At 37.5% G+C, this 14,510-nt stretch overlaps 1 long non-coding RNA gene across 1 annotated transcript in view; it reads left to right on the plus strand.

The window, feature by feature from the left end:
- LOC309643871 overlaps positions 1–14,510 on the plus strand; it is a 44,401-nt gene that overhangs the window by 4,247 nt on the left and 25,644 nt on the right. The window contains exon 2 of the long non-coding RNA XR_014254113.1: positions 10,463–14,373. This is a non-coding gene — a long non-coding RNA (uncharacterized lncRNA). The remainder of the gene's footprint in view (positions 1–10,462; positions 14,374–14,510) is intronic.

Below are 14,510 nucleotides of genomic sequence, written 5' to 3' on the forward strand. Positions count from 1 at the left end.
GAATTAAAAGTTTGATACTGATGCCAAAAGAGGCAGAGCAATGGAACAGAACAGAAAGCCCAGAAATATAAATACAAGTACTATAATAAAATGTTTATTTGTTAAATACAGTATTTAAACCCAGTGGGGAAAAATTATTCAGTAACTTGTTGAATAGTTAATTATTAGGAAAAATAAAGATCCAGTTATTACCTCACATCATACACAAAGTAAATGCCTAGTGAACCGAAGAGTAAAATGTGAGAATAAAACCACAAGCTTGAAGAAAATGATGTGATTGTTTTTATAACCTTAAAATCATTTTAATCATGATTAAATATTTTTATCATGAAAATTATTCTATGATCATAAAAGCAGAAACCATAAAGAAAAAATTACTATTTAAATGAATAAAATGTAAAATTTGTGTATGTCAGAAATAACCCCACCATAGCCAAAATTAAATCACAAATGACAAAATGAGATTAAAAAATGAAACTTTTATGTTAAAGGTTTAAGAGCCTTAACATATGAATAGCATTTGTAATTAACAACTAGGCAAATGATATTATAAATAGTTCACAAGGGAAGAAATATAAATGACCAATATACACCTGAAAAATACTCAGTTTCCTAAAAATGAGTACAAATTAGACAATAATAGGATACCATTTATTACCTATAAGCTTGACAAAGATGGAAAATTGATACTTCCCAATGTTGGCAGGAGGTTTGGAAAATGGCACCAACATAGTCTGCTGGCAAGAGTATAAATTGTTACAACATATGAGGAAGATAATTTTGTAATATGTAACAAAACTTTAAAAAATATGTATAATATTTAATTCTTCAGTTCCTCTTCTAGAGATATATCCCAAAAATATAATATGGATTTTCATATATAAGGGTGTTTCTCACAGCATTGTTTATACTAGTGAAAAATTTGAAACAATCTATGTGCCAGAAGTAGTAGAATAAATCATAACACATTCATAAGTGGTAGCACTATGGAATCATTATAAAATAATGTTGAAATATATTAACGTGGAAAAATATTTGGCGTTGATTAAGTGAAAAACACAAGTTACAAAACAATTTATTCAGTATGATTTCATTTTTCTAAGAAAAGATGTGAACATGTAGAAGTCTGAAACTTTAGATATCAAATTTTTAATAGTGGTTATCTTTGGGAGTTGGGGTCACATGCAATTTTTCCCCCTTTTTTATGCTTATCAGCTTTTTTCTACTGTTTTCATGACAAATGTGTATCAGTTGTTCATTTTCAAATGAGATCTTTTTTATATAAGAAAAAAGATATAGACCTATAATTCTACTTAAGTACTTTAATCATCTACGCAAAGAAGAGAAAGCCATTGACAAGAAATATGATCAAGAAAAAGGGACCAAGATCAGGAAAGCCTCACCATCCATGAACAAAGCCAGACACTTCCTCTCAACTAAGTCTCTATTCTCTATAAACTGCTGGTCCTGGATGCAATAAATATTGCAAGTCACTGAAGTGATGGAACTACCAGGTTCAAAGGATGCAGGAAGAAGAGGGAAACATGGTCTGGCTTGAACACCTTGGATTCAGTTTCTCAGAGACGTCCTGATGGGTCTTTGTGCCTATCAGAGGCATTCCCATAAGTAGAAATTCCCAAATGGTATCCACCCCATGCACGCGTGATCAGGTAGCATGAACCAACCCCTGCCAGCTTCCCCCTCCTAAAGCTGCCCAGCCATCCATCTACTTTGTGCCAAACTCCAAACAAGCTGCTCCAAGTTGGTGACACACCACCTGCTGGTCAACTTGAGGTACTAATCCCATGCTGCGTCCCCACTCCCACCTTCTTTTCAGGGGACATTGTAGGCAACATTACTCTCTTATTTTTTGAATTCAGTAAATTCTGCCTGATCATTTCTTTCTCAGATACATATACTTTTGGGGTCCTTTCTCTCTTTCTCTTTTTCGTCCAACATTTGTCAAAGAATCATGGGGAATTTTCTCTACCCCTCTTGTTCTTCCCTTTTTCTACCCCTTGAACCATGTGTGAGCGAAAATAAATACCGAATCACCATCAATTATAAGAGCTGTGCTGGCTACATGCCTGTAACAAATAGAAAGAAAAAAATTGTGAAAGAATCAGAGTAGAGCTTTTAATCTCCAAAGCCCTTGAACAAAGCAAATCATTGTCAATAAATGAGAAAATACAGTGTCTTGTGTTTAATGTGCATTGCGTTTAGGGATTCACCAAAGTACGTGACAAAAATCTCTGCTCTCAAGGCTTATAATGTCTCTGGGAGAAAAGTGGAACATGTAGAAAGCCATATATAAGGAATAATGATAATTATGTATCATAACAATCAGTATCTATTAATACTGGGTTGGCCCAAAAGTTGGTTCAGGTTTCTCATTGTACAGAGAAACCCGAACAAACTTTTTGGCCAATCCGATATTATAACATACTATATTAATATATTGTTAATAGTATATAACAAGCTAACATCTTTGCAAAATGCTCCTTTAATTTTCACAGCAATGCTCTATGGAGATGCTGTTATTATCCCCAGATGACCTTTAATGAGATTAACTAGCCGGCCCACAGCTAGTAAGCAGCAAAGGAGACATTTGGATGTGACTGCCTGTCTGACTCCAAACCCTGCACATTTACCCCACAAAATGACTTAGTAGTCATAGAAGTTTTCATAGACTTGCTTGTCCTTTTCTAGTTAAACCTGCTTATCCTCAAGCACAACAGCCAAGTCAATTGTATTGCACTTTGGGGGCTAACTACTGGCATCACCACAGTAGTTTGCTGCTATTATCCATTGCAAATGTGCGCTATTTCAGCCAGTGATATTGGTTAAGTGGTCGTGAGGTGGCCTGGTAGACTGAGTGGCATTTATAACATTGCTTCTGCGGATACTGCTTCTATGGGTTAAGAACATCTTGAGTTCCAAATAACTGATTCACAAGTGAACCTTTGGAACCGAAGCCTTTCATAAATTGGAGACGGGATGTAGAAAAATAAAGAGGAGAATGAATAAGGAGGACAGTCTTCACCAGAGGAGGCCTCAGCAGAAGATGCCCTCACACCCCATCCTCTACGCCCCCCTTTTATGCACCATCCCTGAAGAAACTCGCAAATTTCTGGACAAATCAGTCCAGAATAAAAATAGGCTTCCACTTTCAGTCTCTTTCTTTTTCCTGCCTATCTCGTCTCTTTTCTTCTTCCTTTTTATAAAATTTCATTTACTTTTTAAAAACACATTACATATTAGTATAGTTGCATTTATTCAATCTAATTCATTTAAATTTATCTTTATGGCAACATTTTTCCCTCCATCTAAGCTTCTTAGACTTCTTAGCATAGCTTCTTAGACTACGCTAGATTTCTAGCTGAAGCTGTATTCAATAACCCAGGAAGGAGAATTAAGCGTTCACGGCACAAAACACCTTACTTAGCATAATTACTTACATAATAACTTTTCCCCCAATAGTTTTATTTCAAAACCCTGACTTGACAGCAAATTTCATCAGTCTTTGAAGATCTCACCCCTAGAAACCACAGACTCGTGGTAAAGTTAAACTAAATCTAAATCTTCTAAAATGCCACTGCTGTTTCCACAATTCTTTTAGTTCTTGAAAAAAAGTGGCTTAGAGTAATAAATAAATAAATAAAAATAAAATCCCTGAGGCCGCCTCTGTGCATTTTTCTGAGAATCATTTAGTGTGTGGAAAATAATAGGAGGGGAGTTTTCAGATTTATGGTTTCCTTTCTATTTAAGGGCCAGCATCATTGCTATTTCAAAGTATAAAATACAAATCTGATTCAGTGATAAATGAGGCAAAGGAAATATTTAAATTTATTTTTTTTCTTGAAATGTGTGATAGCTAAGTGCAAGAGGTGGGGCACAGTTTGATCTTCCTAGGAATCATAGGAAAAGCGTAGTTAGAAACTCCAAACCCTCTTATTCTCATATGCAATCTATAGGCCCCCTCAGCCTCACTTCTCCGCATCCTCTCATTGCTGTTTTGCTCTTGTTAGACACTGGCCTCCTTCTGGGTCTGCTAAGCTGTCCTGGGTTCACACCACAGCCCACTGGCCTGAACTGGAGGATGATGCTCCGTGGACACTTTCTGAATGAATGAATGAATGAATGAATTGATGTTTACACCATGGTTATAAATAGTCACAATATTTTGATACCAAATCCAATTGCTCAAAATTGTGCATAATTCTAAACAATGTCAATGTTCTACTTAATCACTTCTGCTCTTCACTTTACCATATTATCCAAACCCAGTCAGCTGACTACAAGTCCTGTTTTCCAGTCTTTTTTTTTTTTAACATCTTTATTGGAGTATAATTGCTTTACAATGGTGTGTTAGTTTCTGCCTTATAACAAAGTGAATCAGCTATACATACACATATATCCCCATATCTCCTCCCTCTTGCGTCTCCCTCCCACCATCCCTATCCCACCCCTCTAGGTGGTCACAAAGCACCGAGCTGATCTCCCTCTGCTATGTGGCTGCTTCCCACTAGCTATCTGTTTTACATTTGGTAGTGTATATATGTCCATGCCACTCTCTCACTTTGTCCCAGCTTACCCTTCCCCCTCCCCGTGTCCTCAAGTCCATTCTCTACATCTACGTCTTTATTCCTGTCCTGCTCCTAGGTTCTTCAGGACCTTTTTTTTTTTTTTTTTTAGATTCCATATATATGTGTTAGCATACGGTATTTGTTTTTCTCTTTCTGACTTACTTCACTCTGTATGACAGACTCTAGGTCCATTCACCTCACTACAAATAACTCAATTTTGTTTCTTTTTATGGCTGAGTAATATTCCATTGTATATATGTGCCACATCTTCTTTATCCATTCATCTGTCCATGGACACTTAGGTTGCTTCCATGTCCTGGCTATTATAAATAGAGCTGCAATGAACATTGTGGTACATGACCCTTTTTGAATTATGGTTTTCTCAGGGTATATGCCCAGTAGTGGGATTGCTGGGTCATATGGTAGTTCTATTTTTAGTTTTTTAAGGAACCTTCATACTGTTCTCCATAGTGGCTGTATCAGTTTACATTCCCACCAACAGTGCAAGAGGGTTCCCTTTTCTCCACACTGTTTTCCAGTCTTTAGTGCCAAACTACTTGCTCAAGTTTTAATCCTACCATCACCACCTGTAGGTTATAAATCTGTGAGGCCTGAGCTTCTAACCTCATTTCCATATCCTTTCCTAAGGTATCACTGTCTTTATCATACACTTGGTTAAATATCGCCATGGTTTACTTGCACTTTATTTGCTGAAACTTTTGGCTGCATCTCAGGCTTACTTATACCCTTAGTGTGTAGAAAGCCTTTGGATAAGATATTCTCTTTTATGACTTCCTGGAAAAACACAAAGGCAACCACAAACAGAGTGGGAACCTGCCGAGGAATGAGGATCTAATATTCTTGCTACAGGATGTTCTTATTTGCAGATCACAGGGAATAAACTAAGAAAGACCTTTTAGAAGCACATAAAAAAGTGGTAGGGACATTTCTAGTTTTTCTTCATGTTTTAATTAAACAAGGAGTGTTTGTTCTCAGGGCTTTTCTTGGTGATTGCCATTCTTATCAGTGAAAGGCAGTAGATCCATTTATGTTGTGGTAAAACTCTCAAACTGAGAGGCAAGTGCAGGGGAGGGGTCAGAGCTGAGAGGTGGGTGCTGTTTCCTTAATACAACCATAGGAAGTAAGAAGGTCAGCCAAAGCTTCTTGGCTGGTGGAAATAAACACATGGTAGTGAGAAATCAATGCAGGAGAGCATGGGCTATAACAGCTGAAAAGCAACCTAAATGGTGAGGCTTCAATAGGTATTTGAATGCCCATAAATTCTTTTTAAATATATATTTTAATGGTCAGAAAAACTACATTATCACTTGGAAGAATGGTCTTGTTTCCCTTTACAAAATAAGAAAAACAGGATGCTTGTGTGTTTTTTAATTTATAAGATATTTAAACTGAAAAAGCAATAATGCTCATTGTAGCAAGTCAAACAATACAGAGATACACATAAAGAAAATATATTATTATGGAACCCCTCTTTCTCACTGAGATAGCACACACCTGTGAGAAATGTATCTCATACATACATACATACACATGTAGGGTTCTATTTTTCCATTAAAAAAATTAATCTGTAATTTGATTTTCCCCCATAACAGTGTATCATGGTTATATATATTGGCTCCAAGATTGATAATACAGATTTAATTTATTCTTTTTAATAGTTTCATACTCCTTCACAGTGTAGTTATATTATAGTTAATTCACCTTATTGCTGAACACTAAAGATGCTCCCAGTGTTTTGCCTCTATAAACAGTGTTGCACTAAACATTCTAGCACATATATCCTAGTTTCTGGCGCTTTTATTTCCAGAGTATAGATCTCCAAAACTGGGATTACTGGGATTGCAAAGTTATTCATTTTACTATGCATTCTCAGTTATTTTCCCAAGACTAAACTAAAAGCAATGCAAGAGTCATGGCCTTTAGAAGACTGATAAATGTCAACTTAGAGCATCAAGATTATTCATTATTCATTTTCAGAATCCTATCCTACCAGGCATATTAACTAAATCACTTGTATTGAAGATATTTGCCTGCTTTTCATGTAGAATAATAATATTTTTTTTAAAAAAACCAAAGCATCTTAAGCCAAATTGACTAAAATTGGCCGAAGGTAAAAGCTGGAGTCTATTTCTCTCTGGCTAATCCTTATTATTTGCATACACCAAAAATTCCATGAACTCTAAAGGCCATTCCAATTGTAGAATCAACTGCTGATTGATTTTTAAAAATGTATGAGCAAATGTGAACTGATAGAAAGAACAAAAATGTTAAGGTTGGACTAGAAATTTTTGACTATACTTTCAAAGCATGCAATGGTACTAGTGTGAAAAAGGGTCTCACGCACCCTCACTTGTTTCTATCTTATTTTCTGGACTGTGGCCGTAGTAACTGAAGAGACAGCTCTTCCACATGCCATCGCAGTGAGGCAGGAACGGGGCCCACAATCCAAACATAAGGATAGGAGCACCCAAGGTCTGCAACTACACTCCTTCTGGCATGGGGTGTTTATCACAAACCACCTCTTCTAATTTATATGCTTTCACCATGTCATTTGCTTTGGGACTTTGGAGTGAGAGTTTGGACTATATTCGTCTGTATTTTAACAGCATATATATTCCACATTACCATTAACTAATATGGCTATACCAGCCAACACACTCTAAGACACAAGCGACTGAGCATAGGGTTCCCTGCCTTAAGGAAAAAAAAAAGTTATATTCAACATGAATTAAGGGAAAATTGTTCACATTACCAAAGCATTCGTTGTTTTAGAAAGCCACTCATTGCAGGATTACAAGAAATATGTGTACCCCTGGTGCATTAAAAATGGCATTCGACCAACCAAAATTCAACTCATATTATCCAAGAACACATTTATTAAGTAAAATAAACATGAGTCCGATTTTGGACCCAACTTACTGGCCTAGATGGTCTGTGTCCTTTCCTTCGGAACAAAAAATTAGGCAAGCAATTCCTAGCAGCCTGTGGTAGACAGGCTATTTCACAACCCCTCCAGGGACGCTTACAAGTAACCTGCTAAAAATAGCCCCTCAACTCTTATGTTAGTGTCCTCAACTGCAGGGCCAAGTGAAACTATAAATTGCCTGAAATATGTCCCCTGCATTCTAATTCCATAGGACTACTATTAGCTGAAAATCCCCAGTAATCTTCCTGACAATTCCAACATTAATAAACTTTTTCTTTTTTAACCATTTTCCAAAGTAGTAGGAGAGGCTGAGCGGTGAGTGGTGAGGATGTTGGCACATTGGAGAACTGGGAAATCGGATTCTCATACCCTCATCATCCTTTCACTAGCTAAGTCACTTAACCCTTTAAGTACAGACGGTCCCCGATTTACCATGGTTCGACTTACAAATTTTTGACCTTACGGTGCTGTGAAAGCTATATGCATTCAGTAGAAACCGTACTTTGAATTCTGAATTCTGATCTCTTCCCAGGCTAGCAGTATGCACTCCGGTACTCTGTAGTGATGCGGAGCAGCAGCAGGAACCTGCAGCTCCCAGTCAGCCCCGCAATCACAAGGGGAAACAACCCATACACTTAACGACCACGCTGAACCCCTACAATCATTCTGGTTTTCACTTTCAGTACAGTATTCAATCAATTACATGGGATGCTCAACACTTGTCATAAAATAGGCTTTGTGTTAGATGATTTTGCCTGACTATAGGCTAATGTTAAGTGTTCTGAGTACATTTAAGGTAGGCTAAGCTAAGCGATGATGTTCAGTAGGTTCGGTGTATTAAATCCATTTTCCACTTACGATATTTTCAACTTACGATGGACGTATTGGGACATAACCCCCTCGTAAGTAGAGGAAGATCTGTGTAAGATTCCTCAACTGCAAAAGGGAACTGATAATACCCAACTCAAAGGGTGGCTATATGGTTTGGAAATAATGCACTGCGTTGCATTTCAGACTTTTAGCCTATAAAAAATATTCAATAAATGCACAAGGATATACGTAAGACAAGTTCAATGCAACACTTGTAATAACAACAATAAAAAGGAAACAACCTAAAATTAAGGGAGATTGATCAAAATAATCACAATGTATTATCAATGCTGAATAAATCATGCAGCCATGAAAAGGATGGATGGGAAGATGGCTTTGATGTAATAAGTGAAAAAAGCAAGCTGCAAAAAACAGTAAGCATAAACGATTATTGTTTTAAGCCAAAAAACAACCCCACAATGTATCTAGCCCCATTTTTATTACAATCGTTTATGTTGTCAAATGCATAGAAAATATCTGCAGTGACAACAAGCAATAAACATGTATCTAGTCTGAAGAAAAAAAAAAGAGGATTGCAAGTCTTTCCTCTTTTATACTATTCATTTTGATATTGAGTACATTCACTTATAATAAACTCGCAGTGCATTTATAATTAAAAATTAAAGACAATAAATAAAGAAATGAGAAATAATTAATGTAAAGCACTTAGCAGAATGCCTAGTGGGCTTGGATGAATGGTGATTATCAGTTACTTCTGTCCAGAAGCAACAGAACTCCTTAAGTAAAACAAGTTTACATGCAATCAGGTATGTTCGTGTGTGAACTCAATCAGTATTTTTTTTAAGGGGTTGATTACTATGTTTATTGTGATACATATCATGGATGTATACATATGTCAAGACATCAAATTGTATATTTTTATTATATGCCATTTATTATATGTCAATTATACCTCAACAAAATTGTTTATAAAAAGTGGAGCTAAAATTTGCAACTGTAAGAACATAAAAGATGGGAGCCTGAGATCAGAATTAAAGGTTTCTAAGATCTTTATGTTATTCAGAAGAAGATTTCTTTATGTTATTTGGAAGATGTTAATATGAAGATATTAACATTAGGCTTTGCTAAACCAAATATGTATTTTAAAATTTTAAGTATAACTAATAAAAGAAAAGAAATAAATTACATAACTCCCAAAACACTAGAGGGGAGAAATTGGAATACAGAAAACTTGAAAAATCCAAAAGAAAGCAGGAGAGGAGAGAAAAAGAATGGTAAATAGAAAATTTAAAATACCTCAATAACCACAGTGTTGATTGTCTGAATTCACCATTAAAATGCAAAGACTATCATTAAATAACAAACAAAAAATATGGATCCATTTTTAATCCATTCAGTTCCACAGATGTAGGATATGCGTGTGTATGAGTGTAAGAGTGTGTGTATATGAGTGTATGTATGTGTGTTTACATACACAGATAAGAGGATCAGATAATGCTCCCTGACTCAACTTCTTTTAACTATTTTTCTGAAGCCTTAAAACTAATTGAAGGATACCCAAAGCAATCTACAGATTCAATGCAATCCTTACCAAATTACCAATGGCATTTTTTACAGAACTAGAACAAAAAATCTTAAAATTTGTATGGAGACACAAAAGACCCTGAATAGCCAAAGCAATCTTGTGGGAAAAAAATGAAGGTGGAGGAATCAGACTCCCTGATTTCAGACTATACTACAAAGTGACAGTGATCAAGACAATATGGTACTGGCACAAAAACAGAAATATAGATCAATGGAACAGGATAGGAAGCCCAGAGATAAACCCATGCACATATGGTCACCTTATCTTTGATAAAGGAGGCAAGAATATACAATGGAGAAAAGACAGCATCTTCAATAAGAGGTGCTGGGAAAACTGGACAGCTCCATGTAAAAGAATGAAATTAGAACACTCCCTAACACCATACACAAAAATAAACTGTGTGTGATTCCAAAAATCATGTATGTTCACCATAAAAAAAATGAAAAGTATAGAAAAGCACAAAGAAAATTAAGATCAGCTCTAATCATACCATTCTTAAAATTTTTATTTCAGTGTATATTTGTGGTCACCTGCCAATGGTCCCCAGTGATCCTCACATGCCCTGTGTTGTCCTTGCTGACTAAAGGCTGACCCAGGGCTGCATGACTACTGGAATACAAGAGCAGCAGTGGTGTGTAACCCCCAAGGCAAGGTCATAAAAAGCATTCCAGCTTTCATCTTAGTCAAGGATCTCTCACTCGGAAGGAAGTCAGATGCTATGTCATGAAGATATTCAAGCAGCCCACAGAGAAATCCAAGAGGAGAGGAACTGGGGGTCCCAGCCAACAGCCAACACTGACCTGCCAGCCATGGGCATGATGTGCTTCAAAAATAGGTCTTCAAGTCCCTACTTCAGACCAAGTCTTCAGATGACTGAAACCCCACCTGACACCTGATTGCAACCCACTCTTTAAAGGCACTTAGTTTGGGAATGACTTCTTACACAGAAATAGGTAACTAATAAATATCTTTCCTATCTTTTATAAAATTTAAAATGGGCATATAGATTTTCAGTCTGCCTTTTTAATTTATCATAAATATTTCCAATGTCAATAAATATTCTCAAAGATTCCAATGTCATCAAATATTCCTCTGAAACATGATTTGTCCCATGGCTGCACAATGTTACATCTTACCTACATAGTATATTATATTATGTCTTTTTTTTGAGACAGAAAGAGCACAAAGCTTTATTTAATGGCCAGAGAATGGAGAAGCAGGAATCTAGTTCACAAATCAACTTCTCTTTTAATATATTATGTCATAAAAGCAGATATTTGGAAAACAATGTCTCAGTTCTAAAGAATGAATCCCCAGTGATGGTAAGTTGGTGGCGGAAAAATATATATATATGAGTAGAAATTCTGTATACCTTGTTAATATTTTTATTCATTCTTTCACCAAACATAAAATTAGTATATTGGCGTGTAATACTTTATAGCAGGTACTCCACAAAAGATAAAAATGATTGACAGAAATTAGGATCTCAAATCATACCTGGGCAGCACTTGACATGTGTCTCAACACCTACCTTAGCACTAAGTACAGAGTAATTATGTTATACCTAGTATATATAACTGAGGAAACATATCTGCTCCTCTATCACATTTAAATTTGTGTCTTAACGAATCTCATTACAAATTATAATGTCGTGATGACTCACAACAAATGATAAAAGTATTACTTACACACTTATTATACATAGTATCTGGTTCCCAGGGGGAATTAAAAAAAAATAGCTTTATTGGGATATAATGCACATACCATACAATTCATTGGTTTGGGTATATTACGTTATTATTATTTTTAAATTGTGGTAAGATATATATAACAAAAAATTACTACTTTGACCATTTTTAAGTTTACAGTTCAGAAGGATGTTACATTTCACAATGTTGTGCAACCATTACCATTATTTCCAAAAGTTTTTTTACCACCCAGATTAGAAATTCTATAACCATTAAAGAATAATTCTCCACTCATCCCTGCCCCCAGCCTTCAATAACATCTAACTTGCTTTCTGTCTCTATGATTTGCCTATTCAAGTTACTGAACATAAGTGGAATTACACAATTTTTCTCCTTTCGTGTCTGGATTATTTCACTTACAAGACACATCCATGTTGTAGAATATATCAGAACTTCATTCCTTTCTATGACTAAAGAATATTCCATCATATGTATATACCATTATTTGTTTATCCATTCATCTGTTGATGGACACTTGGGTTGTTTCCACTCTTTGGCTATCATGAATAATGCTTCTATGAACACTGACCTACTCCAGAGGGAGTTTTTCAAAGCACAAAACATGGCACATACCTCAAGGAATTCATAATTAGGTCGATGAGAGAAGGAACTCCTGGAAAATTAACTGTATAGGCAAATAATGGCTGAATAAATGAAAGAAATACCACCAAACATCATGTGATTAAATATATTAGACAATTAGACAGTGTGTTATAGTATTTCAGAAGAGGTGATGTCACAGAAGACTAGCGATGGTTTTATCAAAGAGAGCACATCTGTGCTGCATCTGGAAGCATATGCAGGCTCTGAATTGAAAGAAAGGAGGGGGGTGGCATAACTCTAGCTGGCCAGATCAGCACAGGAAAGTCTAGAGGGAGAGAAAATACATGGCACTTTCAGGGAAAGTTAGGAGACACATTGGTTAGGGAATGAGAGAGAGAGGTCAGAAAAAATAAGATGCCCTATTACACCTGAATGCCAGGTGTATAAGAGACAGCTTTGACGGTCCCAGCTCAAGCCCCTCTTTGCTGAAAACTGCCCCCGTCTGCAGGATTAGTATAGTGACCCCCACTCCCAAGGGCATAAATGACTAGACAAGGTATTGACACCTGAGGCAAGTATAGGTCAGCTGGATAATTAGATTCTTTCTCAAGAGAATTTGGAATTTAGAGCTATCAGTGCTTGAACAAAAAGGACAAACAGGAGCTGATGGACATCCTCTTTCTCCCTGTGCATGGTGAAGCAGGGAAAGCTGGAGAGAGAGAGACAGAGAGAGAAGCAGAACCTCCCAGGAGGAGTGGAGGTAAGGAACCATAAAGTTCTCCAGTCAGGTCTCAGGCCCCTGATCAGCTGGTTTCTGGAGGGAGGCCCCTGCCAGTCTCAGCTTCATTTCTTGTGCTTCTGTGAGATACACTTTTTTTCTTATAACCACTATAGCTACTTTGAATGTATTTCCATTCATTGCAACTTGGCTAAGATCCCAAGCAGTTTTGTCTGCCGAGTGTTTAGCTAAGCTACCCCATGGTATTGTTGCCTCGGCATCCATTTTGTTCAGCTAAGTGGCCCTCTGGGTGCCTTAAACTGACACTCGCCCCTCATACAAGGGCATGCCCTAGAAAACAGCCAGAAGAGTCACAGGTAAGTTAACTTCCTGATACGACTTCCCCAATAACCCTTGTGACCAAAGTCTCCCTTACCTCCAAGAGCCCTGTGTCCCTTAGTTAGGAGCCCCGTGGAGCTTACCAAAACCCTGCTCCTTTTGGTTTGAACTGAGCCTTAGCTCAGGAACCTCAAAGCATTCCACCCACGGACTCTACCCTAATATAAGCGTGTGCCCCAGGTCCTGTCCCTGCCTTGACCTCCCCCTCCAGGGCTGCTGAGTACTTCCCCCAGGATAAACCTCTCCATTTCAATTTCTCTTGTGGTCTTTTGTTTTGCTCACCATCCTACACCTGGGGCTCTACTTATCAAATGTTAATTCAACGAAGTCACAACAACCCCCAAGACAGATTACAGCTGGTCAGTTCTTCTGTATCTGTGGGTTCAAAAAAAATTTTTTTCGGAAGATTCCAAAAAGCAAAACTTGAATTTGCCATGCACTAGCAACTATTTCCATAGCACTTCCATTGTATTAGGTATTACACATAATCTGAGATGGTGATCTAAATTATAGGATGTGTAGTTTAAACGCAAACACTATGCCATCTTATGTAAGGGACTTGAGCATCTGAGGATTTTCATACCAGCAAGGGTCTTGGAATCAGTCCCTACGGATAGAGGATACTAAGGGACAAATCTGCTCTCAGGCGTGTGGAGAGTTGAATGTGTGGGGAGGGGGGACCCTGAGGGAAGGAAATCAGCTGGAGTCAGTCCTTGAATAAGGGGAAAAGGAGCAAACATAGAAGCAATAGTGACGGTAAGGAAGGAATGGGATAATCGCAACTCACCGGCAGGTTCCTGAATTCTCTTGCTGATTTGTGAAATCAGTCAGTGGCCCCACTCAACCCAGACTTCTTGACCTTTGCCTAAAGACCAGTTAGTGCCTAACCTTGCCACCTGCTCCTCATTTACTAGTGATAAGGAAAAGCAGCAGCAGTATATCTGCAGGATCCAACAGCTAATGGAGCTCACGAAGATACGAAAGACTGACTCGGAAAGCACACTCCACACGCAAAGGTCAGTTGCACACGCCTCCCTCCCCTCCTTTTTCCCCTTCTGGAAGCTGCACAGGAAAATTTAGAGAATGATCCAAGTCCTGGTTCCCCCGAGCTCTGCCTCCCCACCCCCGCCCACGCCCCCAGGAGGACGGAGCA

The sequence above is a fragment of the Balaenoptera physalus genome (assembly GCF_965194825.1).
Source record: "Balaenoptera physalus genome assembly, chromosome: 15".
In the NCBI taxonomy this organism is placed as follows: domain Eukaryota; kingdom Metazoa; phylum Chordata; class Mammalia; order Artiodactyla; family Balaenopteridae; genus Balaenoptera; species Balaenoptera physalus.